The sequence below is a fragment of the Vulpes lagopus genome, chromosome 11 (genome assembly GCF_018345385.1).
Source record: "Vulpes lagopus strain Blue_001 chromosome 11, ASM1834538v1, whole genome shotgun sequence".
Lineage (NCBI taxonomy): Eukaryota > Metazoa > Chordata > Mammalia > Carnivora > Canidae > Vulpes > Vulpes lagopus.
This window is the reverse complement of record NC_054834.1, coordinates 105673335-105700360: the sequence shown is the minus strand read 5'-3', so window position 1 is coordinate 105700360 and position 27026 is coordinate 105673335.

The following is a 27026-nucleotide window of genomic DNA, read 5'->3' as shown; positions in this document are numbered from 1 at the left end:
AAGTAAATCGAAGAAGATACGTTTTATCTGGACATAATAAGTATCATGAAAACTCCATTAAAATGAACTGTTAGGGCAAAGTAAAATAGCTTGGTGCGATTAGGAAAATATTGGACTAAAACTAGTGGGAGTTTTGTATGACATGCTGGTTTTATGCTGCGGGAGTGATGGGGCTTACCTACCCCCTTGTGGGAAAGTAGTTCATCAGACCACTCAGGTGCTTACTCACCCCACCTCCCTACTCCTACTGCTGTTATATCAGGGTTGCCAGAGCAGGATTCCTCCAGGAGACAAGGAGGGTACGATTTGAAAGAGCTTCCTAAGTGGTTTAAATAAACCCACGACCGCTCCAGCATGCCCATATTAGTGTAGACTCATTGGACTAGGTAATATCTCAGGTGCTTCCATTGCTTTCTAGCTTAGGAGTGTCACAAGTAATAAAATGGTCTATGAGTTAAAAATCCTACAGAGGATCGTTGTAAAACTGTATCTAGAACTTCTTCTTTTTTAATTTTTATTTATGATAGTCACACAGAGAGAGAGAGAGGCAGAGACACAGGCAGAGGGAGAAGCAGGCTCCATGCACCGGAAGCCCGACGTGGGATTCGATCCCGGGTCTCCAGGATCGCGCCCTGGGCCAAAGGCAGGTGCCAAACCACTGCGCCACCCAGGGATCCCTGTATCTAGAACTTCTATAAGCAAATTTAAAAGAGAAACAAATCGAGGTGGGCAAAACTTATGACCAGAGAAAATATTAGTGATTAGTAATGTGAGAAGATGATGAACGTCGCTTGTAACTAGAAATTAAAACAATATTGAGATTCAACGATTTACATATTGCACCAAAATTTAAAAGTCATGTCGGGGACGTGGAAAGGGATGTAGAACCATCTACCAAAACAATAAATGTGCATAGTCAGCGACTCAGTCATTTCTCCTACTCAGCACACAACAGCAATGCGTGTGTAGGAGATCCGCGTGCACACACATATCTGTATTACCACATAATTTATCACAGCAGGAATTTAGAAATTGTCCAGCTGCTTATTCTAACAATCTAGACACATTATGAATCGAGGAAAGAAAATATTAAATGCCCCAATGCTTACACAAATATTACTAATAGCACAAAACAGTACTTTATATTTCCAATATATTCCATCTCTGTAGGTGAAGGTATAAAGGACAAAGTACTCATGCAGCCTGTGTGCAATTTAATTAATTTTAAAAATAGAGATGAAAAGAAATTGTTCGGAGCTTTCCTCCCTGCACGCACACACTGCCCCGGGTGTGTGTCACCCCCGGCCCCCGCCGAGCACATCCGTGGGCCGCATCTGCTCCGGCCTAGGCCTCGCTCAGCGGGGACACCGTGTTCTTCTCCACGGCCCGGCTCGGCCCACGCGCTCAGTGTCCCTGTGCTCCCTCATGCCTCCAACTTGCACTCGCGTGGGTGTTGGCCACGTGGGTGTGACCACAGGACCCACCGTGGTGGCGCCAACCCAAAGCACTAGCTCTGTAAAGCAGAGTCGTGCAGGAGTTAGCGGTGTAGCTCTGGAGTCGGGGGGTCCGGGTTGAAGTGCCAGCTCCACTCCCCCCCTTTATCACCATGTGCAACTTCGTCTACTTTTCTGCACCTGGATCTCTTCCCCTGTGAAGTGGGGGTGACAGCGATCCGCGTCCTGTCGTCGTGGGGACGAGGGGCTCAGGCCAGTAACCTAGCCACGCTCAGCTTCTGGCGACCGCTGCGGGGCACTACCAGTATTTCAAGAGCCGGTGCCTTGAGTCTACACAGCTCAGAAGGCAGGTGGCCCAGCTCAGCTGAGGGTTCGGCTACAGGGTCACAGCATTACCCCTGACCCGTCCTCAAGGCCTCCCACGGTCGGCCTTTGGCTGACCTCACCGACCTCTTCAAGCTCCCCTCGGACCACTTATTAAAAGTAACTGATGTAAGAAATGGAGAAAGAAAAGAGCCCTCTGATACTTTGCTGTAAGTATTTCCATATTTTATATGTTCTTTCCATATTTTATATCCATGAGTTTCTTCTCTTTTTAAATAACCTTTTTTTTTTTCTTGGACCATTTGACCGGGCTCCTCTTCTTTGCAACCAAAGAACCCAGACGGGAACATTTCCTTCAAGTAAATGGGTCAACCCCCCAGTACCCTCACGCCCACTGCTAGGGCACAGGTGTCACACGGATGACGTATTGCGCAGGCGGGATGCCGACGAGCCGTGAAGAGCAGAAGGCCAGGGTCCTTCTTCACGGTTCAAGAAGGAGAAGGATGCTCTGGGAGGTAGCAGCAGCGGGCTATCCACGTGCAAAATCTGAGCATCTTTTCTGTAAGAATCTGCTTTATTACCTTTTCAGATTCTATTCTCTATCCATTAAGCTGAGCCCCGGAGGGACTTCGATTCTGCGATATTTTGCTAGTTACAATGTTAACCTGAAAGTCAAACCTGTATATTTGTTTTTAAGGATTCTATAATGCTAATTTCTTAGGAAAATTTAAACTGTGCTGCCTTGCAGCCTGACAAAGTGCAACGTGCGGCCCTTCTCGACAGTGACAGGTGCGGCCTGGCCATCCTCTCTGCTCCCCGACCCGCACACGACCTCCCCCGCAGCGACCCTGCCCACACTGAAGAAATAAGAGCACTTGTCCCTGGAGTCAGCAATGGCAGCTTCTGTGCCTCTAGGACGTGGCCTGTGTCCTCCTGACCCCATCGGCTCAGCGCCGCCCGGTGCCCGCGGACAGACGCCCCCTGGGTGCTCTCGAACCCACGGAGGCAGCAGGGAGCGCGGGCCCTCCGGCAGGCCTGGCCTCAAAGCCGAGCAGCGGGACCTGTCGGGAGAGGCAAAGACCGGGGCAGGACCTCAGAAGAAGGTGCGAGAGCATCAGGAGGCTTCCCGAGAGCCTCCTATAGGTCCACCTATGGGCGCAGGTGCTAAGGGGCCCTGAGCGCATCTTCCCGGGGCTCCCAGGACACTCGGCCCGTAGCCCGAAATCAGAGGCACAGGGTTAATAACTGCACATTTTTAAGGACTTAATGAAACATTCACAGACGATTTCATCCTTGTAATAAAAGTTATTACCTTTCGGTTGGGAAGCCCGACCTCCAGGGGGCAATGCCCTTCTAGTGCCTCTCCAAATTCTATAAAGTCCTCAGTTACCTCCTACAGGAAATCAGCCTCTATTGACAAGCCCCACGGTGGACAGCCTGATACCCGAAATGGTTCCATAAATGTCACCTCGAAGGCCCTCTTGGGGTCTGTGGCCCGAACCTGAATTTCCCAGTCCGTTATTACAGGACCGTCCAAATCCTAGCAAAGCGCTGCTGAATCCCACGGGCTCAGCACAGCCGGGCCACTCTCACCTCGCAGGGCGGGTGGCCGAGAATCGCAGAAAGCAACGGCCAATAAGAAGGGGTGCGTGCGCTCCCCCACAACAGACGCTCCTCTCTCGGGCCTTCCTCCCACCAACGGCTACAAACCCAGTAAAACGCAAGGTGGGCCTACCCCCTACCAAGTAAGTGCTGCTATTCTAAAATGAGATAAATCACGTTTAATATGGTGTTTCCAGTATGTGAAAAGTTTTGAGACATACAGTTAAAATTGTATATGTGTGTGTGTGTGTGTGTGTGTGTGTGTGCGTGTGTGTATATATATCCCCATATATATTTATAAAGGAGTCTCTGAGGTCTTTTTGCACCAGATGAAGAGTGTAAAAAGAGTAAATTGCCCCATCTGCTGGCTGTATCTGCAAACAGACTCCAATTCTAAGCTCCAAGGAAAGTAGCTAAGATTTCAGAGCTAACTCCCAACTTATTAAAAAAAATAAACAAAAACACAAAAACTTAGCATCCAGCACGCATAAAAAAAAGGCTAGCGCACCCCCATTCAGAGCCTTGAGCGTCCACTCAGGAGCACCTGGCGCCGCAGGACTAACACTGTCTTACCCAGTGTTGGTCTGCACCTTAGGAGAAAGCAGTTAGAACCCCCAAGGGCGTCCACTCCAGACCCCACGACACATACTCAGCTTTAACACTGGAAAACCCAAAGGTCGTTCACACACTCGGACTTACTGGTGTCCCAGGACCCCGGCTCCCCCCCCCCCCCCCGCCCCGGGTGGAAGCAGTCCATGGGTCAACACACGCAGCGGCCTGCTGGGCACTTGAGGCTGGGGACCCATAAGGACCCTGACGACGCTGTAAGATGAAAGAAGGTCCCCAGACTGGACACCTGCTTAGTTCTCTACCTATGAGCTGGGCTTCATCGTTATTTTTCCCAAAGCTTTACTTTAGCACTCTTTAAAAAAAATCCATACTGACGGCTTCCAGCCATATCAATGATCTTATTACCTTGAACTGTAAGAAGTTGTCGCACGTCCCCCTTGCTGACAAGTCCTCCATCCAAGGATGGCACTACAGGTTTCTCTCTCACTGTCAGGTTACTCAAGTGAGGAATTGGGGTATCTTGGGATCGGTGAGAGCGAGCCAGGATTAGTTCTCACCCTACGAACGTTTCTAACTTGTTCGATAGCTCTTACATATGGAACGTCTTATCCTTGTTCTCTTCCCTACATTAAATCACTGCCTTGGAAAATCCAATTTCGAAGTCATGGGAACGATTAGAACGTGGGTTTGGTTATTTATGGCGCCACTGGAACGCATCACCCCTACTGCGCCCCACATGGGGAGCGCCACTCTGCGCCCAGTCGTAGCGCCTTGGGAGGCCTGGGCCTAGTGCAGGATTGTGGTTTATCTGTAAATACTTCTTTCCTAGCATAGCTTCATGTTGTGAACATGAATCATTTTTCTATTCCAGCATAAGGGACTGAAGTAACTTGCTTCTTGTTGCAAAGAGGAAAATCAACTTCTCTTTTGAAGGAGTCTGTGTTTCGTCTGAATGTAAACTATGATGACATTTTCCAATGGGAAGTGACGATGCAGAACAGATATTCTTGCCACTTTTTTCAAGGTGATTTAATCTCCCACCCACCCCACCCCACCCCCAAAAAAAGGACACCTGAGTGGCTCAGCGGTTGAGCATCTGCCTTTGGCTCAGGTCGTGACCCCAGGGTCCTGGGATCCAGGCCCACATCGGGCTCCCCACATGGAGCCTGCTTCTCCCTCTGCCTGTGTCTCTGCCTCTCTCTCTGTGTCCCTCATGAATAAATAAATAAAATCTTTAAAAAAACAAGTGATATTTAGCTATTACTTAGGGAGAAAGGTCATTTTTTTCACTTAGCATTTCCATCAACCCTGACATAGTCTTACTTTTTTGATTTTATTATTCGAAATCTCCACATTATTTCACTAGCTTGTTGAACACACAATTCAACCCAGCAATTTAATAAATGTTACTAAATCTCTGCCTTCCAGGGGCTTATAATCTACTGGAGAGGAAAAATGCAAAAACAGTAATGACAACACAACGAGCGAAGCATAACAGGAAGATGTCCTGAGTGCAAAGGCCTTTTAGTGTCTGGGAAAGACATCAGAAGACAAGTGACTGGAGATGAACCAACCTTTAAAGGATGGACAAGGGGACACCTGGGTGGTTCAATGGTTGAGCATCTGTCTTTGGCTCAGGTCATGACCCCAGGGTCCTGGGATCAAGTCCCACATCGGGCTCCCTGCATGGAGCCTGCTTCTCCCTCTGCCTGTGTCTCTGCCTCTCTCTGTGTGTCTCTCATGAATGAATAAATAAAATCTTTAAAAAATATAAATAAAAATAAATAAATAAATAAATAAATAAATAAATAAATAAAGGATGGACAGGAATTCACCCCCTGGCAAAGCAGAGATGAAGACAGGGATTCAGACAAAGAGAAAGTAAGAGTAGGAAAAGTTTCCTTTTCACAATGCTCAGCCACCGTAACATTTCAGATGAAAAGTTCCACATAGAAAACTGATTTGCTAATAATATTAGATGTAAAACAAGCTTCCTGCTCAACTAAGTTTAAACCTTTGCAAATGAAATACATTTTAGTAAACACATCTTCAAATACTATATTTTTATGACTCAAAAATATGTATACGTATTTGACTGCATTTTACAAATATCTGTAGTTTATTACCCCTGGTCGTTCGGGGTGGGGGGGGTCTCTGAAAGAAAAATTAGGTACCACAGGTTAAAACTTCATGTGATCAAAACAACTTCAAAAAGAGCAATATAGACAAATCCTTATGGAGGTGGCTGGCGAGAAAGAAAAGACAGCTTTGCTTTGTACCCAAAGTAATCGGTAGGCAGGTTGGATAGCCGGGCTGTAACCCTGTTGATGACTTTATTTCCTAAAAGAAAATAGGTAATTAGGTGTTCCTTTTGCTTTTATTAGGATAGACATGATTGGGAATTTGTGCATTTATTTTCATAGGAAGTTTCACCTGTTTCTCAGCTTGTAGCACCTTGTGCAATTCCAATTGCGATTTAATGATGAGGAAATAAATAGAAACACGGGCTAAACGCTCCTGGAAATAAATGCATGCACTTTAGTGCCACTGAGTGATTGGAAGGTTTGACAACTCAGGGCACGAGGGCCCCCACATTGACACTGCATGACATATATTGGCAGCATTCCATGGCCATGAAACCTGCGTTGAATTTCCACCAATCTTCCCTGTGAGTGCAGGATGAAGGGTAGAAGTATATGTTTTTCAAATATATATATATGCATTTTACTTTTTTATTAGGGAATTTTCAAACTCATACAGAAAAAAGAGATGATTAGCCCCGGGGACAAGTTCGTTTCATCTATAACCCCACCCCGTTCATTACCCTCCTGCTCAAGATCATTTCTGGGGCAAATCATATACATCAGGTCATTTTCTCCATAAACATTTTAGCCTGTCTCTAAAATTCGCTGTTTTTAAAACGAACGACAATCTTCTCAAAATACCGTTTCGACACATTAGGTATTTCTACATGATTCGCATATCTGTGCTGTATATAATCAGCAAATAATTCTCAGAAACATATCTTGGCGTTTTGTCTTTTTTTTTTTTTTCCAAGAATTGGAAGGAACTCACCAGCAAAACAGACCTTCAGTGACACAGTCTCTGTAGAGCACGTAGGGATCACACAGGAGTGAAAGGACACGGTGAAGTACACGCGTGTGCGTGTGTAGGCATATGTGTGGGGTCGTCATTCCATATGCAGTCGTTACCTCTTCACTTAGAATATTTTCTGAGTAGCAAAGAGTAACGTGTCTGTTTTCCGGACAGGCCTTAGGCCACCTTGGCAGTTTTGTCTACGACCGTGCAGCACAAACCAGAACGCAGGCCCAGAGAGCGCGGGGAGAATTGGGAGAGCCTGGGATGAAGGCTGCTCCGAGATGCTGCGGGGGGCCGGACGCAGAGGCCGAGAACTCGGGGCCCAGCAAACATCAGCGCTGCCCGCGAGCCCCCAGAGTGCAGAGCCGCTCTCAGGTCCTCAAAAGCCTTGAACTCCAGCACCGTGGACAAAACTCGCACCTGCTGCATGGGCTTCCGTGTTCATTTGATCAAAGCTGGAGGGGGTGTAGATGGCAGGAGGAAACCCCCCTCCCTCCCCGACACCCTGCAAGTCCAAACAGCCTATGGAAACAGTGTGGGAACCCTGGGCTAAGTCATAAACTCTCCCTCCCAAGGATGGGAACTATTTCTGGGTGACAGATTCATACATCAGGTCGCACGTGTAATGAATTGAATCGGACTTTGTAATTTTAACTCCGTATTAAATGGACTATTGTGAAAGGCGTGGTGTTCTCACCTTGTACATTGATATTTTGGAGCGTATGGAACTGGCTGAGTGTTACAGTAATAGTCCTCTCGGCCCTGGTTTGCGGACACCGGAGAGCGGTGATGGGAAGCTGGGTCAGTCTGGGAATCGCTTTGCACCTAAAGGCAGCCTCGTACCCCCAGATGGTCCAGTAGGTCTACAGATGAAGCTGCGGTGACTGTTTGCTAAATTGTCCTGGAGATTCAGAATCTTGGCCCACGGGAAGCCAAAGCCCGCGACACCGTTACCAACGGCCATGTGTGCCAAGTGGCTTTGGAAACCACTGCTGGAGACCAGGAGGAGCCATAAATCGCAGAAGTGAGTGGAAGGAAGCTGGTGTGATGGGGAGGCCTGCAGGAAGAGAGGGAGCAGGGCCCCGCGTGCCCTCCACCCCCAAGCAGAGGCCTGCGCCCCGCCGGTATCTTGTGTTAAGACTCAGTGTAGTTCTTTCCCTGCCTTTCCCTGCGATGAGCTATAAAGATAAAAGTGAAAATACCAAAACCGAAATTGTGAGAATGTGACCAACGAGGCGTAAATGGTAGAGTGCAGGTTGGGTGAAGAACCAGGGAAGCCGAGCTCTGAGCTGACCCTGACTCTCCCCCTCTCACGGGAAATTTCCCTGCTGGAAGAATTTCGGGCAGGTGTCGGGGTCTGTATGGAACCCCGCTTTGGCCTGCCCTCCTTGCTCCGCTGAGTCTCCTGCTGGGCCTTTCCATCTGCTTTTTCTATCAGCGGGGCTACACCAGATTAACCAGTTTTATGTGTGTCTGAATCTCCTTCTCGTGAAGAACCAGGTGAGCCCATTAAGGGGACCATCTGTTTGGGTCTTCATTTATTCACTCATCAATATTTACTCAATTGAGCATCTCCTAGGTGCCAGGAACTCTGGGAGGTGCCGGGAATGCAGTAGCAAACAAGACGGACGCAGTCTCGGCCTTACCGTGGATTACAGCTTAACAAGGGAGGCGATTTGATCGTGGTGTCTCCTACAAAGGACACTACGGAATTTAGCAGGGGAGCCAATTATGATTATAATACAAAGGAAAATAATATAATAATATTATTTTATATTATTATAATAATATAAAGCTACAAAGGAAAATAATATAAAGAAAAGTATAGACCGGCGCCTTTGAAACTAAAGTTGCATGAAAGGAGTTGCATTAGAGGAGCAGTGTGAGTGAGACAAGAGCAGCGAGCCTTCACTTAATGGAATGAATTGGAATAGAAAGAAATAGAAGAGGGAATGCTAGATTGTACCCGGTGTAGGAAGAGGAGGTACAAGAATTAGTACATATGTGTGCACATGCGTGCGCCTGTGCCTGCACACTGGGAGCAGGCGAGCAGGGTTCCCAGTGCAGCTCGGATGGCACCTGCTGGGTGTCCTCCACTCTTGCTGCCCATTTGCACACAGTCCACTTCTGATTAAGGTGCAGCACAGTGAGATTTCAAGCTCCAATAAAGACTGTCCCAGACTTTGAAAATGGAAAACAAAGGAATTAACACATAGATGAATGCTGGGACAGAATGGAAAAAAAATTATTTCTTCCTCTGGATCACGGTGGAAGAAGTCTTAAGGCCATTGATTTAAACACACCATGAGACTATGAGAGACACGCTTACCACTGGCTGCTCCAACCACAGCTGCTTCATTAGAGCCTACCACATCCTAGGCTACGTGAGCTTGCCCCACAATCCTTGAACCTGTCTGGTTACTCAGGAATAGGACTCTGAACTAAGTCCAGCCAGTGGTTTACTAATAATCAATCAGATTTACCTATAAGGCTTTTGGATTTGAGGTCCTGGGAGCCTGAGCCCCTTGGATGTAGACATTAGCATAAAAGATCATGTAAGGTCAACGTGAGGTGGCCAGATAGGTCCACCTTCAGGATGAATAAGCCCAGGAAGCTGACTCAGAGATAGAAGAATGAAGAAACAGAGAAAGAGAGATGGAACAAGGAAGCTCAGGTCCTGACCTCAGGTTTAGAATCTCAACCTTACTTATTTACTCTTCCCAGATTCCATAAGGTCTTCATATTTTTCAGGGAACACTATTTCCCTTTTCACATAGCAGGTTAATTTTCTTACAAAGGGTCTTCTCTGGGAAAGAAAATGGTATAAAGTTCACGTTTGCTTTTGATGCTTATTGATATCAGTGATAATGTACCCACCAAAAAAATGAGCAAAATATCATTCGTTTGAAAAGACCAGGGAAAGAAAACTAGTCCGTAAATCAAAGAGGCTTTGCAAACAAGTCCTCAATCATTTTCTGTCTAATATCTAGATTGAGAATTTTCAGCCTTTTACACTGTCTCCTTCCAAAATAAATGATTTTCCACATGGGTTTCACAGTATTCTCAGCACTACAGTCATCCATTTTTAGATACAGAACAGAGAAACTGGCTCCCTTCCAGGTCACTCCTATGTTAATGATACATCCACAATAATCTGAATGAACCAAACTGAGATATTCAGTGTTTGCTTACAACAGAGTCTGTCTGTTGCTTTTATTGTGAATGGCACAATAGCTCAAAAATGAAGATGCCACTGATAGAAGACACCCTTGTGTTCATTCACTCTGAGCTTTGTTTGCTACTTGAACTTGATTACAACTGACATCCATTGAGGAATATAAAAACATCCATTCTCCCTTTAGTCATTCAGGCACATAATGAATTTCAACAAAACACAGAGGAATCCAAGAATCTGCATCACCCAGAGAGTGCCCTTGAAATGAAGCCTTACCTTCTATTAGAACAAAATGTTTTCCACATTAAGAAGAAAGTCTTAGATTTGTACACTGCGGTGGAGGCTTTACTTACACGTCCTATTTTTCCTATGTTTATGAATTGTGAATTCAAAGACATCAAAACTGTTGAATAAAATAGAAAATATTTTCTCTTAAGCATAGGGGATGGCATGGAATGGCTGTGAATTTGTCCCAAATTAGAAAAGACAAATTTTGCAAGTTGATATCTAAAAATGACATCTTATCAATCAACAACAATAACAAAAAAAAATCAAAGAAGGCAGAAGCATAAAGTAAATAGAAAACTATAAGAAGGAAGAACAATCACGCTAGACAAAGAGCTGTGTTCTGATGGGCTGGATGGTTTCATTACAGAGTCTGGCTGAGTGGCCTGATGCTTGGACAACCAAGGCTGGATGTCTCTGCCTCAGGTCAGCTGTTCCCTCCACAACCTCAGACTAAATCCAACCCATACTAACCATCTTCCAAACGCATAGAGGAAAATCCAATGCCATCATCAAAAAATAATTAAACTTAGGGGCACCTGGGTGGCTTAATCGCTCAAGCGTCCAACTCTTGGTTTTGACTCAGATCATGATCTCATGCGTCTTGAGATCAAGCCCTGAGTTGGGCTCCATGCTTAGCAGGGAGTCTGCTTGAGAGTCTCTCTTCTCCTCTGCCCCTCCCCTCACTCCCACACACACACACACACTCTCTCAATAAAATAAATAAACCTTAAAAAAAAAATTAGCCCCCATCCACACCCCAAAGCAACATCTTAATGTGTAAATCAGCTAATTACTGTTAAAGCAAAATAAGGCTTCATAATCCTACTAAGATTTACTGAGCATCAAGAGGAGTCTAGGAAATTACAACATTTTCTATTATTTTGACATCTTTATATTTTTTTCTAATTAGTTCATTCTAAAGAAACAATGGGTACCAAAAAAAAAAAAAAAGAAAAAGAAAAAAAGAAACAATGGGGAAAGGGAGTGTCGTGTTGCCCTGATGTAGGACCAGTAACTCAGCTACACAGTGCGCTTCTACATAGCCTCAGTTTAATCATATTTTTTTCTTACTCCCAGGATTGGTCCTAGGCCTGGTCTGAACCCTATGCTACCCCGAGAAGTAAAGGTCTCTGGATTTCTAAGTGATTAGGATGAACTCAATATCCAGAGTTAATCGTATCTGACCCTAAGTAGGAGCATTCTAAAGGCTATTTCACTAAGTTGGGGAAATTCCATGAAACTCAGACTGGGGCTTTCCTTCCTAGTCACAGATCTCTTAAGTTGGGACTGCAAGTCCAACAAAAATATGATAAATATCCAATGCCAACCAGATATCTATTTTAATATTTGTGAGGAGCTAAAGATAGGAAAACTAAGGATTCTAAGCTTTTGTCAAATTTAAATCTTTAAATTTGTTTCGAGGAGACATTTTATGCCTCAGTAACTCATTAAGTTCAAAAGCAAGTCAGAAGGGAAAGACATGTTCGTATCTCAGAAGACAAAGAAATGTAACATCAAATTATTATCGTGATTAGAGCTTGTAGACTTCCCTGAACACATCAAAGAATTAAGCAATATTTTCCATCTGGAATAATATACCTACATACACTAAGTAAACTCGAACCCAGGGCCATGGGCTGTTTGATCATCCTGTGGGTCACTGAGTCATTGGTTTAGCAACTACACATGTGGCTCAGTGTGTCCCATCAAGGTCTCCCACTGACTCTGACCACTGAGTCAATGCAAATGTCCACACATAGTTAATTGGGATGGTCTGACTTAGGGAATTCATGTTTTTCAAACTCAAGGACTTAAAACTAAGTATGGAAATGTTTCAGAAAATCAAAACCATGATATTAATATTTTGTGTTAGGAAGGAGTCCATATTTGGTATTTTCTGTACTTTTAATGTTGAGAGGAATTAGGCCTACTAGAGTGCCAGTGTTGTGATTCCAACTTAAAATATATAGTTGAATGACTGATTTAGGCTTATGATTTTAGGTTGGTATATTACTAAGTTTATACAAAGCATTGAGAATCTAGGTTCGCCATATCTCTAAGTTTAACTTATTAGAGTTATAAAAAATAGTGTTTGGGAAGTATCATTAAGTCGAAGGAACATGTATAAAGAAAGTAAAGGCACTTTATAATATCTGAACGTTTAAATTATAGACCAAATATTATTCAAGAATCTTTGAATGCGAGTAACATTTTCTAGACATATAAACCAATTGAGAGGATACGTAAGCTAAACTTAAAAGCCGAACAAAGAACTAGGTATTACGAATTTTTTAAACCCAAAGCAAACTTGTGAATAATCTTCTGTGCACACAACAATTACACTGAATAACACCAAAAGTTTCACATCAACACTTCGGATTTGAGTGTGGAAATTGGAAGAGCCCCCTTCCCCTGCCAGGGAATTAAAATCTTTAGGGTTAATTATAACCCTGATTGCTATCTCAGAGTCTAAGAATGAACCTTCCATAGCAGGGAATGGGCAGGGTCATTGTGCATTTCTTGTTTAATGTCTCACATCTAAAACCATGCTCTAGATAGTGGAGTTTCAATCTAATATTCACAGATCAGGGCAAATGGAGCACACTGGAAATCACACAGATCATAGTGACATCTGGGAACTCTAAGGAGCTCAGTGTGGCTGACCATAGAGTACAAAGGAGGACAACTTTAACTTCATAATCTCTCTCTTTTTTTTTTAAGATTCAATGTCTTTACTCATGAGAGACACAGAGAGAGAGGCAGAGACACCGACAGAGGGAGAAGCAGGTCCCTGTGGGGAGCCGATGCGGGACTCGATCCCAGGACCCCAGGATCACCACCTGAGCCAAAGGCAGATGCTCAACCACTGAGCCACCCAAGTGCCCTAACCTCATAATCTATTTAAACACATAAATCAAACATCCATGAACAAAGAAAATTTTTTAGAACTGTAAGTAACCCTAGAGAGATTATCTATTTCACTTTATCAACAGCAGAGCTATCTATCTTCAATCTAATAGCTTGGAGTTTGTTTTTTGTTTTTGTTTTTTTTTTAAGATTTGTTTCTTTCTTTTAGAGGGAGAGAGTGTGTGTGTGTGCAAATGGGAGAGGGGCAGAGGGAGAGAATTGTTCAAGCAGACTCCTTGATAAGCGTGACCCATAAGATCACGACATGAGTGGAAACCAAGAGTTGGGGCATTTCAACCATCTGAGCCACCCAGACACTCCTCTAATAGCTTGTTAAATGCAGAGCACAAATTAGAACGTATGACCCTGTAATACGTGGCTAAATATTTTACACTCCTAGAACCAAAAAAAATTTAAAAATAAATAAATAAAAATAAACTCCTAGAACCATCGCAGCTTTCCCATAGAACACTTACTTGGCAATTCCTGATGAAAAGGCAAACGCAATTACAGCATCATAATTAACAAATAAAAAACAAGGGAACAGCAAATGGTGCTTGAAAAGATGTTGACAATAACTTGTTGAGTCCTCAGAGGAGATTGAAAATGGCCCTTGGGATCTGCTGAACGGTAATATGAGCATAACCCGGAATGCAAAGAATATTTTCCATCTGGAATAATATACCTACATACACTAAGTAACTCCTCCTACATATAGGAAAAAAGTAAGTAGGAAAAGCGCTCACACCCTTTGCTTGGTCCAAGAAATCTAGTGGAAATCTGTGTTTCTAAACATTTGTCATTCAGGTTCAACCGTCATAGTTTTTGCCATATCCTCATCACTCTTGTGTCCCATCATTTACTTAACATTTTTCTTTAAGTCAAATTTAGCTTTTTCCTATACATATTTTTACAGTGTATATATAGGTATAGATCCTAGAAACGAGATATGCATTATGCTATATACGTACTGTAAATGCTGTACTTAGGAAAATATCGGGCAAGTAAGGCAATGACGCTTTTTGTTCAGGAATTGCCAAATGCACAAAAGTTTTCTCTAGCTTCCAAAAGGAAAGACATTACGCATTTGTCCTTCCTCTAAAAGAACCATTTATATACCATGTGGGTAGTTGAGCAAACATGAGCTCTTACTCCATGTCAAGTCCAATCCTGTGCCCTGAGGGTCCCAGAGTCTCATCCTTGCCCTCCGCGAATCGAGAATGTAATGCCGAATGAATGGATTCTTTGGGGAAAAAATACCCACCCCATCTTAATAAATATTCCTGTTATGACGGAATTTTAACATGCACTTTCCTCCTGAGACTGGTTAGAGTATCATTAAGGACAAAACTGATTCCTGACAAAGCAGACTGAGGAGCCCAGAATTAAATTTTCCCAGAAAGGAGCCAGGCGGGAACAATCTTGTGTGATATATTAAGATCTGAAATAGGTAATGAAATAATGTGTACGATGGGAGCATAATTATACAAATATATGTATATTTATGCATAAAATAAAGATTAGAAGGAAGTACACCAAGACCTCAAAGTATTAACAGTAATTATCTCTGCATATTGGAATTACACGTGAGTTTTATTTCCTTACTTGTAATTTTTGTGTTGTTTCATTCGATGAGATTCTATCTTTTTTGATTTCAAAAATAAAATTTCTTTTTACTTTAACCTTTGATTCCCATTTACCTAAGACTTTTTTATTAGAGAGGTATTTTTTGTGTTACGTATGTGTGTTTGACCGCTCCATCTTGAGCAACAAGAAAAAGACCACTTTTTTATAAATCTGATATTTTCAGCACTGACTTTCCCTACGTTTTCCTAGTCAGATACTTAAATCTCCTCTCTACCTGCGTTTCCCCAATTATTTTATTTACTAGTATAATCAAAAATCTCACTTAATGGGCAGCTGAAAAATGTTGATTTCCAAATCCAGCAAGAAATTGTCTCAATTATTTTGTAGGAAAGGAGCTTTATACTACATTAGGGACCCACTTAAAGGGATTCTTCAACTTTCATTCAACCCACCCTTCCCTACATCCCATGCCGACCCCTCCAAGACACCTGCCCACATAGAACCCAGATTCATAACACATTTCACGTTAGCTGATAGCAGTGCAGCCTTTTAAACACCAGTTCTGTTTATTATTAGGCAATCATTTAAAAATTTTATTACATTTCCTGTCACGTGGTATAGGAAGTGGAAAATAAAAGTGCACACCCAGCTCTACTATAATTAATGCAATTCAGTTGAGGGGGAAAACGGCGATCTCGAAGTATACTGAAAACTACACAGATACTCATTGGATTGAGAAAGAACCCTGTGTTTATCATTGTGAAGGAAACGGAACAATATGTTCAAAAGGCTGAAAATATATTATCAAATATTTTCTTAAAGGCAGTACTTTTTTAACATTGTTTCAACTATCTGGGAAAGGAAACCTCTTTATAACACGTTAAGTCTTTCTCAGATGCCAGACAGGTTCCAGTAAATCATCTATTAATTCTCTTTGACTTTTTGTTCTTGGATAAAGGTACTTACTTCTGCACCAGCTCCCTGGGCTTTCTACCCTTTCTAAAATATTGGTTCTTCCCCCCATTTTGTTCAGAAGCCAAATGATTAGCTTCAGGCTCATGACTGATTTCCTATTGTTCCATTCACTCTAACCTCTCCTCATTGCGCCAACAATCTGGACCCCAGAGGGATTTGTCACAGTTCTCCAATTCTCTTTCTCCCTTGGCAGCAATTTTTTATTTGATTTTTTCTCTCCCTTTACTTTTATAAAAAGAAAAATTCTCACTTTAACACTTCCTTTTAAATGGTCCTTTGGTTATGAGAGGAGGAAAGGGCCTTCACTTCTTGGAACTCATGCAACGTTGACAGGGAACGCCGAGGCTCATCTCTTTGTGCTACAACCCAGAGATATGGAAATGATACTCTTAAAAATGGTATTGCCTTCCAGGCTATATTGGAATCTATTCATCATGATGATAAATTCGGTTTGATTCTATCACAGAAGCTATTTTTTTAAAAATCACTGACAAAGCATAAACAATCAACAGGTACTTAAAAAAAAAATCTCTGGAAAAGAATACAAAAAGGATACTCCGCTCTCAGATAAATGGTATGACTTTCAGATAACAAAGTATGTGCAGCGGTAGAACAAATATAACTATTGAAATCATTCTGGGGTGAGGGGGAGTGGGAGATACAGGTTTCCAGTCATGGGCTGAATAAGTCAAGGGGATAAAAGGTACAGCATAGGGAATATACTCAATGGTATTGGAATAGCATGTGATGACAGGTGGCAGCTACACTTGTGGTGAGCATAGCATAATATATAAAAAAGTTGAATCACTATGTCATACACTTGAAAGTAATGTAACACTGCATGTCAACTATACTTAAATAAAAATAAATTAAAGAAACTATGCTGAATGGGGAAACTTGTTGCCATCATTATGAGTAATTGCATCAATGACTCAGGCAGTATACACTGGAAATCATATTTCATCTCCCCAACATTCTGTGAGGCATGTAGTTCTTACCCTCCTTTTTTATATGTTAAGAACCAGGCTCAGAGAGGTTGCTTAATGCCCCACGTCACATGGTAGGGCTGAAATGAATACTCGTGCATAACTGGGAAAGCCTGAATGCAAGAAGAAAGTCAGGCAAATGAATTCTGTGTTGGACCCTGCATCATTCGAATCTTGAAGATTTGACCAGAAAGAACAGACTTAAAAAAAGATCTCACTTAGTTGAAATCCCATTTTTGTAAACTGTACACATATAGGAACTATTTATACGCAGGAACTATTCTAGTGGCTAAAACAATAAAATTAAAGTTTTATAAATGGCGCCTGATAACTAGTTATCACCACTATTGGGAATTTTATTTTCATATTTAAAATTTTAGATAACATCTTTTTTACCCTGACTTAATCTATGTAAAACAATCTGTGTTCCATATATCTCATTCACATATGTTATCATTACGATTTGAAAGATTTTATGTTATCTATGCCTAAAAAAAGTATCAAGAGTGGACTAAATTTACAGTTTAATTACAGAAATTTGAAAGCTGACCACTAGTTTCCTAGAATTCTAATTCTTTTTTTTTTTTTTTTTATTGCATTGGCAGTAAAATGCAGCCAATATGAGAGAATCCTTTTGGAAGCAATCCCAATGACCACAGGATATCTTTCATCTACAGCTCATGTCTTACTTAACATCAGAGAACACAAAGTGGGTGGGTATTCAAACTATTACAAATCAGTTTTGAATTATAACACAGGCAAATCTTGTTGATTTTACCATGATTTTTTTAAAGATTTTATTCATTTATTCATGAGAGATACAGAGAGAAAAGCAGAGACACAGGCAGAAGGAGAAGCAGGCTCCATGCAGGGAGCCCAATGTGGGACTTGATCCCAGGTCTCCAGGATCATGCCCTGGGCTGAAGACGGCGTTAAACCGCTGAGCCACCGGTAAAATCATTTACCATGATTTTTTTAAGGTCCTTCTAACACTATTTCCACTTATTAAACAGGACCCTCCAACTTCAATAAGATCTGCATCCCTAGAAATTGAAGAATTAATTTCTTTGTTTAAAAACAAAGTTATTTTTCTACAGTCTTCTCCTTTCCCCTTAAGACTTCCAAGTCAACACAGTAGTGAGAGTCTCTCTCTCTCCCTCTCTCTCTCTCTCTCTCCCCCCTTTCTTATTTATAGATCTATAGTAGCATTAGCTCATTTTTAATAATAATTTAAAAATAAATCTACGTCTTAAATCTCTTGATTTGGGGGTGATAAAGACAACTAAATCTTGAGAGATACAGAATTTAGGAGGGACAGAGTTACTTTTCCTTGCCAAAGCATGATATCCTGTTACGCAATTAAATGAGGAGTCTTCAAAAGGCTTAACTGACATCCCGGGCACGTCTGGGCTCAACAGCATAACATTTTGATAAGGAAAGTTGTAAACAGATGAGATACATATGGATTATGTTTCCCTTGAAATGCTCAGGGTTTTAAAAACTAACAGATAATGTGCTTTGAGCTTTCATCCAACTCTCCCTTCTTGTGAAATTCGATGACCCTGAACACAGCTCTCTCCCTCACCTAGGATTATGAACTGGTGTGGAAAGAGGAGCCACATATCGCAGCAGATCAGTGATGAGGGCACATAAAAATATCTGATGTACCAAATCCACCCTGTGTATTAAGATTTGTAGTTCAAGCCCACGAGGCACATCAGAAAGTAAAGGGTAACAGAGAAAAAAAAGCAAAAGGGGCAAATGAAACAAACATGGCACAAGAGCATTGGAAGGATTTTATTGTACTACAAGTCCACAATTCTCAATTTTGCAAAATCCCTGAACATTGAAACAATATGCAGTAAGTATGACCAGCCTATGAAACATTACTAAATGGGGCATTTGTCCTTATGTTCAATTGCCACAAATAATATATTTAATCAACTGAAAGGGATATAGTTGTATAAGGAAAAAACAATTGGACATATTCTACTTAACAGTGTCTTGCAGGACCCTGTCTCAGAACTTTTATTACTTTTAATATATAACATAAATACATGATACTAAAATATAATTAATATTTTTAATATAAGCGAATCCTTAGGAGAGGACTTCTGTATACTAGTAACCTGAAAATAAGCCCACAGCAGACGGAACTATACACAAAAGCACTTTGGGAAGGAGAATGAATGGACATTGCAGTTTGCTGGATGGCATAATTATGCTGTGGCCACAGTTGCCTGGAGCTTAAAAATACTATAGGACTTAGCACTGGACAAATAAACTAACATTTTCAGAGTCTGCTATGAGCCAGGCACCATATCTAAATCACATACCCAACCCCTTTGCCTCCTAAAAGCTCTCATCATGATCATCACCTTGAACGTGTCAATGACAACCTCCAGGACTCCAAGAGATCAAGCCAGGTTATTGTTAACTCTCAACTGTGTATATAAAATTTTATAGTTAACTTGTAGTTCAACACGCCATACAAAGCACACATATTCCTCTTCTCCCTCCCAAACTCCCTTCGAGATTACAAAGGTAAACAGACAAAAGAAGAGGAGAACAAAACCCATGGCACGGTGGAGTCAGAAGGGATGCTTTCTAAGGATTTGGAAATCTGATATTTTCACAAATTTCTGGAAGATGGAAGGAGAAAGGACTTACATTTATAAATCCAGTCTTACAAAACCAAAACAGTTCAGCTTACATACGTGAGGAGGCTATAAAAGGGGATGCTGGCTTTCTCTTGAAACAGATACACATTCAGGAGGGCTGTGGCATTCATTTCCAGCTGGAGCTGCAAGAACTTTCCACTAAAAACAGTGTAAGATTTGTTTGGGAAGGATTATCACTTAGAGCGTTTGGGCTGGAGACATAGGCAGAGCAAAGCCTGCAAGGATCCCAAAATAACTTAGTGTACCCAGAGAGTCCAACAAGGATGGCAGTTATCCCCAGGGGTAAAACTCAGTGAAGGCCTCTGCTACGGGCTGAATCGTGTCCTTCCCAAATCCGTATGTTGAAATCCCAACGCTAGTACCTCAGAATGCAATGTATTTGGAGACAGAGTCTTTAAAGATGTGGTTAGTTTAAGATTATGGGGGGGGGGGGGTGCCTAATCCATGAGGACTAGCGTTCTTATAAGAAGAGGAGAAAGAACACAGACATAGAAGAAAAAAACCATGTTAAGGAAAAGGGGGAAAAAAAGAAGGAAAAGGGGAGAGAGGCCTTGGAAGAAACCAAGCATGCCGACACTTTGATTTCACACTTGAAGCCTCCCGGACTGTGAAAAAGTAGATTTCTGTTGTTTAAGTCAACCAGTCTGTGGTCCTTTGTTACGGCGGCTGTAACAAACTAACACAATCACCACCCTATTGGTCCCAGTGAATCTCCACTGCTTTGAAAACTGTGAGGGTTCCAAGCTAGACTATCAATCTCCACCGATGGAGCCGAAAGTCCATGGTCAGTCTTGTATCCCATTCAAGAAAGACCTTGTGCCGAGGAGATGCCATACCGGGTATTTAGATGAATCGATATACTCCCCGTTTCAAAAAGATGATTGCTCAACCAAAACCCAACAAATATCTAATAGAAACTGAATAAGATGGAGAAACTTAACCTGGATGGATGAGAAATAACACAAGACAGAAATGCAATCTAAAAAAAAAAAAATCTAAAAATAAATAAATAAATAAATAAATAAATAAATAAAAATCTAAATAGTATCCTCAGAGTGTTATGGGCATGAAGAGCCAGCCTCCGAATGGAAAGCTATCTCATTTGAAATCCCCTTCTCATACCCAGGCCACCAGCACTGCCAGCCACCTGTTTCTTTAGGCTCTAGATAGCTAGGGACAACGATTAGTAAATGAACGGGGAAAATACAAAGACAGAAAGAACAGAGTGCGCGGGTTTTCTTGGGCTACATTCTCACAAAGTTTCAAGAATACCTGGTAAGGAAACTTTGATTAGTACCAGAACTATGCTGTATCCTAGTAAGAGATGATAGCTGTAAGCGTGTAGATGAGTCACAAATGTGAAATATCACCATACATCTGATATGCAGATAAAAATAATTATTATTATAAAGAAATAAATAATTTCCTTATTTCATCTGTGATGCCTCCAGTCTAGGTTTCTACCCGGGGGTAAGCAAAAGTATGCACATGAGTACTGTTAGATGATAGATAGACAGACAGATGGATGGATATTAGGATAAATGTCCAATGGTGTATAAAGCTTAGCCTCATCCAATAGTTAAAGCAGTTCCGTGAGAACCAGTCCATATGAGTGTATCAGCGTGGTGCTTCGGCACAGCGGCAGGTGACTGGCACTCGTGGATCCAGATCCCTTTGCCCGGCTTGTGCTCATTCAGCTCTGGCTGCTGCAGGCCCCAGACCCTCGGCTTCACCTTCCATGGGGTTCCTAGCCCATGGGTCCCCTCCACCGGGAGGATCTTTGGGCGAGCTGGCTAGAGCTCCAGGCCCCACTGCACAGGAGGGCTCCGAACTTCAGATCCCTACACGACCTCAACCCGTTTTGTTATCAAATTTACGTTCCTGTGGCTGTGCCCCAGGTTTAAGGAGGAAGAACTCGAGAGACAGCCTCTTTCTAGGGGCCTAACAATGAGCGGGGAAGGTGGCACAGCTGTAGCAGCCACCACCACCACCACCCCCGCCCTGGACATTGCCCCGCATAGGGAGGTGCCCCTTCCCGGGCCTCCCTGGCTGGCCGAGCGTCAACAGCTCTGTGCTTCTCTGCCCAGGGTGGGAGAGGGCGGGCCTGCCCACCTCGGGGGCCCACCTAGCCGGCCCAGCAGGCCTAGATCTTGATAAGGCGGAAAGAAAGAGAAGTGAACTCAGACAACCCTTTCTGAAGATAATAGCTCAGTTTCCAAATCTGCAAAATCTTATTTTTGACCGTGAACAGTCAAATATGATCTTTGTTCTCCTCGCATTTATTCATGCTTTTCCTAAACCAAACCTAGGCCTTTGGACGCTCAAAGCCAAGCAAGATCATCCACTCTAAACAAGGTGGGTGAACGAGACGTGGCCACACAGAATATTCTTTGGCCGCAAAAAGCCCACTTTATAGTGCTAGTTTATGCTACAGGGGCCTCAGTCAGGGACGGGAGTCTGCACGGTGGGAGCGGAGGCCTCAGGCCTCGGACTCCCCAAGACAAGAACTCGCCCGGGTCTCCCCACTTTAGGGAGGGACGAGCACGGAGGGCAGCATTCAGGCCAAAGGTGGGAGAGTCCCCAGGCTCCGTGAAGGTGAACCGGTGAACCGGCCCCCAAGTGATTCTGGAAACCGGTATAATTAGGTGCCCCCCGGGTGAGCCGTGACCTCAGCGGGTCTCTCCGGGAGGCTGCTTCCAGTCCTGCCGCACCTGGCACAGGTGGGCAGGGAGCAGCGCCACGGCGGTCTTGGGGGGGGGGCTGCACCTGCCCGAACCCGGGGGCTGCACCTGCCCGAACCCTGGAGCTGCACCTGCCCGAACCCAGGGGCTGCACCTGCCAGAACCCGGGGGCTGCACCTGCCCGAACCCTGGAGCTGCACCTGCCCGAAACCGGGGGCTGCACCTGCCCAAACCCAGGGCTGCACCTGCCAGAACCCTGGAGCTGCACCTGCCAGAACCCGGGGGCTGCACCTGCCCGAACCCTGGAGCTGCACCTGCCCGAAGCCGGGGGCTGCCCTGGAGCAGAGCTGGAGCCAGGAGCGTCGGCCGCAGGGCTCAGAAGCCCCCAGGCCCGGGTGCTGTGTCCCCAGGCTTCTAGCATGCGGCTTGTGTATCAGGGTCATGCATCTACCGCTTGCCTTGGAGGACTTGGGGGTCTGCCCGGAGGCACGTGCGCCCCCCATGCTCCCTTCTAGCTCCTCCCTGAGCCTTGGAAACCTCAGGTGAACGAAGCCAGTTCCAGAAGGCCGCAAGCTGTGTGGGTCGGTGATAAGGAAGCTCCCAAGGGGCAAATCCATAGAGACAAGAATGGCTCAGCCATCGATTGTCTGGGGCCGGGAAGGTGGGAGGAACTGGGAATGACTGGGGTGCCAGAGTGGCACAGGGTTGCTATATGGGCTGATGCTAAGGTCCTAAAAATCGTGCCCAACTCTGCGAATATAATAAAAACAGTTAAACTGTAAACTTTAAATGGGTATAATGTATGGCGTGGAAATTACAGCTGAATAACCTGTTATAAAAAAAGTAAACCTAAAAGGTACCGACCGTACTTCCCAACCGACGATTGCAGCCAATACTTTGTGGCCAAGGATGTGCGGCAAGCAAGCAACACCACTTTCTAGGACATCTTAACTCGCTCTGCCCTCTCCGGGAGTGTGATGCGTTGTCATAGCTCCACACTGATTGATATTTGTGATTTAGCAGCATCATCACCTTCATCTCCCGCAGCGATCGCACAGTTCAGTGCCACCTGCTTATCTCCTGCTGAGACTCCTATTGTTCTGTTTATCTTATTACTAAATAAATCTGTTTCATTTTAAAATGCTATGTTTTGGCTCCTGTGGCACAACAGCAAGCCCCTGGAAACTTGGCTCTTCGTGTTCATTCCTGATATCATTTTAATGGACTTCTGGCGCGCATAGGCAAACTACAGGTGGGCCATTTTCTAAAAAGATTCTCTTTTCAGAGTTGACGTGGAGATATTTAAAATCTCAGATAAAAAATAAAATGAAATAAAATAAAATCTCAGATAAGATTTTTTTAAGATTAAATTTTCTCTGTAGGATCTTCAAAACTCTAAGATAAATGAGTACTAAAAAAAAAAAAAAAAAAAAAAAAAAGCTGGTAAAACCAAAATACCTCACCAGAGCATAAATGTCAATTATTGAAAGAATATCTGAACTCATTAGGTTTTTTCTTAGTCATGAAGAGTACGTAATAGCTACATTTTCAAATTTATGTTCATCAACGTTGGCTTCTTCGGGGGCTCGTATAGACCCACAAGGACAAGGAGGAGGCCCAGGTCTTTGTCTCAGAGCAGGGTTGCCAGAAAAATAGAAATCTGAGCTCAGGAAAGAAAAGGTCATTCTGGGTTGTAGAAAGGGATAACTGCATCCAAAGTAAAGTGTCAGCCAAGGACCTCAAAAGATGATTGGGTCCCTTTGGCAGAGCCTAGGACATTCTCTAAGGAAATGAGCTGCGAGAGGTAAGATGTGTCGAAACGGGGCTTTGTAGTAGCTGCTGCAAACAGCCCATTGACAAGAAAAAGATTGGGAAGGACATTGGCATTCTGATTTTTTTAATCTTTATTTTTTTTCTTAAGGACTTAAAATGTAGTTGATTCTATGCCCATGCATATTTCTTGAAATGTTAAAGGAGAATTGAAATGCAACTCCCAAATCTTCAAATCTGCAAAAGTATTTGATCTCAAAACTCATGTTCATACCATATACAATAACTTTTACCTATTTCCTTTTTATTTTATTTTATTTATTTATTTATTTATTTATTTGAGAGAAAGAGCACAAGCAGGGGGAGCAAGAGAGCAGGGGTGGGGGCTGGAGGGTGGGAAGCAGACACCCCGCAGAGCTGGGTGCCCAGTGTGGGGCTCCATTCTAGGACCCCAGGATCATGACCTGAGCTGCAGGCAGACACAACCGACTGGGCCACCCAGGTGCCCCACTGTTACTTCTTCCTGTGACTTTCCTATCAACTAGAGTAAAGGGGAAAAGACTAAAGCATCTGACTCAGACACAATTCACCACAAGTTCCCAAATAAACACTTCGTGAATTCATCATGAGAAAGGACTTCTAGAGGAGTCCTAGAAGAGTGCCAGGGTCAGTGAGTTCATACGTGACTATAGATGCTCAACAAATGTTTGCTGATTGAAGACAGGTGACTAAATATGTGCCCAGACTGAGTCCTTACAACAACCACTCCTTAGCCTCACCATACACTATAGTTTTTGGTGAATCCTGCTAAATTCTAAGTGTATAGAGACACTACTACCAAAATCATATTAATCCCCACAATCCTTCACACCAAAGGCTGCAACTGAAAGTCAGACACACTGTAATTATGTTGATCTTAACTTGCGATAAGCTCCAAAGCCCTGGAGATGAGCCACATTAATCATTTACTCCATATACTTACTCTGAAGCTTCCAGACTGAATGGGCAACTAGTAACGATAAGTCCATGAGTGCCTGATGATATTCCATGACAGATAAAATTTGGAACTCTTTCTACAGATGTCAAAAAACATTTGTGCTTTTCCGTATTCTGGTTAGAAATGTTCCTTGTGTCAGTAATTTTGCACGAAACCCCAGACTATTTAGGAAAAAGGATTTTAGGTATATTAAGAGAAAATATTTATTAAATTAATATGAGATGAAAATTGCCTGAGGAAATAGGTGAAGTCTTAATCCTATTGACCGTGTGAGCTACTAATGCACAATTAATTATTCTCACACAATAGTCATTTGTGACATTGTTCTGTACTTGAGGGAAACACTAGGAATTTTTATGGAAACCAATTTTCATTGTGACGTCATAATATCTGCTAGTTTTCTAACAGGTAATCAATAAGAGGCATTTGAGCCACCACGTATTCCAATAAATAATCATGCATTTTACAAGCTTAGTAAATGGGGAACCAGACAGTGAGAAACAAGATGGGAAAGCTTTTAAGCAGAACAGGAAATAGAAATGGGTAATTGTAAGTGATTATTTCAAAGTCGGGTTAGTACTTAAAATAAGAATAATTCTGGATCCCTGGGTGGTGCAGCGGTTTAGCACCTGCCTTTGGCCCGGGGCGCGATCCTGGAGACCCGGGATCGAATCCCACGTCGGGCTCCCGGTGCATGGAGCCTGCTTCTCCCTCTGACTATGTCTCTGCCTCTCTCTCTCTCTCACTGTGTGCCTATCATAAAAAAAAAAAAAAAAGAATAATTCTAACCAAATAAAATACATTGGGTTAATGTTTTTGATCGCAGAAAAAAAAATAGATCAAGTTCAAAGTTCATGATAATGAAAGACAGACAACTAAAACTCTGAGTGATGCCAATCTCTAAACTATAGACAACACAATTGACCCACAGGAGCTATTTGAACAGTTTCTGAAACTTAAAAAAAAAAAAAAATCCATCTAATTTTGTCAGCTGCTGCTGCCAAGGAATGCATCGTGTTAAAATAAAAATGTCATACAATGTGTCCTTCAGCATAAAATCACCAAAGTGTTCTATGTTATTAACACAAGCACCTTTTATTATTCATAGAGAACTTCATTTCCATGCCTTTGAGTTAAAGGGGTTTAACTTAGTGAACAGTGTCCTCCATTTATTGCATACTTTCTCTAAAGCCCTGGACATTTCCAGCTGACAAATACAGACACAGTTTTCATTTTCAGAAACAACATTAGTTTGCTGCACCACTGGGTGAAATCCAAGCATTTAGTCAGGCTTGTTTCCCTTGCTGCCTGGCTTAGCACATGTAATGAGAATTATGTCTTTCATTTCTACGCCAACTTGAATATATTAGATGCAAGAATAACAGAGTCAGCACTATATCAAGATAGACATGCCTGCAGAAAATAATCTAATGCGTCCTTACCCAGGTGGCATTCAACTCCTAAGCACTGTAACTAATGAACCACAAAAAACTAATGACAGACCACGGTTTTATATTAGTCCCATAAAATTTCATAATTTAAACTATTCAAGCCATTTGTTCTTTTAAGCAGAATTACCTTAAGACACTGTCCAACAATCTACTACTACTAGGGTATTTTCTGCCATTTTGAAAGTAAGCGTAGGAGGGACACAGAGACATAATCAGACGATATTTGAGAGGTTACAAAAGGCTGAGTACCACACCAAACAATACTCTTTTCTCAAGAACAGTTAGGATCAAGAAAAGTAAATCAGAGTAATTGTATTTATTTTTTTACTTAGTTTTTTATATGTAGATTTTGGACTTTTTCCCAGTAAAGTGCCAAGTGCTAGGCTATCCTATCTCACATGTCTTTTCACTGAAGACTTACTGTCATGAATGAAATAGACTTCAATATCTTCATTTTAATGATGGAAAAATAGGCTTGG